We start from the raw sequence: 824 nt of genomic DNA, 5'->3' as shown, positions 1-824 counted from the left end.
CCACATTCGGGAGTCGAGATGGCGGACGCCCGCTCCGGAGCTTGATTCGGACCACTGCGAGACCAAAAGACAGGTGGACGCCTCGGACTCACGCGAGAACCTTCGTCAAGTGCCAAAGGGCAGGCTAGGAGAAACCGGAGCCGTGCCAAGCCCTCTGACTCGTTATTGGATGCCCGGTCTGCCCACCGGCGGTGGGCGCATTGCGGGGCAGAACGGGAGGAACGCCGGAGTCGGTAACACACCAGCCGGAGCTGGCCCCACTCCGAGCCCTCCCACGTCGGACACGAGTCGCCAAATCGATCGGTGGATACCGAGCACACAACACGCAGGGGAACTTGGTGAAAGAACTGCGCGTGTGCTTAACTACTCAGTAAAACAGATTTCCCTCACCCAGGGGCTTGCATCTGTGACAGACAGCGTCCTTTGTTGCGCAAAGACGGAGGGCCGTTGGAAACTAGTCTGTCCTGAGAGCCGGGCACGGGTACAAGCGGGGCTGCTGGCTCCCAGAGTACGATTTCAGCAAAACACCAAAGAGTTTGAAAAGTACAACAAAAGACTTTGTCAAAATTGTTCCAAGTCTCGCACACCGGTCATTTTGTGACTTTCCAAGTGCTCTTTTCAAAGGTCTCTTTCCTGAGATTGAGCACCTTTCAGCAAAGCATCACTTTTCGGGCGCTTTCAAAGTGTACCCGCTGTCGTAAAAATGTTCTGAAAATCGTGTTCCCGAAAATCTCCGGGCACCCCGCCAACCCCCAAGGACAGAAATGACAAGTGTCAAGTTGGCGGGGCGTCGGGCCACCTGCTGCCGGCCATGAGCATCCAAA

This window comes from Pristiophorus japonicus, unplaced genomic scaffold, assembly GCF_044704955.1.
Source record: "Pristiophorus japonicus isolate sPriJap1 unplaced genomic scaffold, sPriJap1.hap1 HAP1_SCAFFOLD_924, whole genome shotgun sequence".
NCBI lineage: Eukaryota > Metazoa > Chordata > Chondrichthyes > Pristiophoridae > Pristiophorus > Pristiophorus japonicus.
This window is presented reverse-complemented; position numbering follows the sequence as displayed.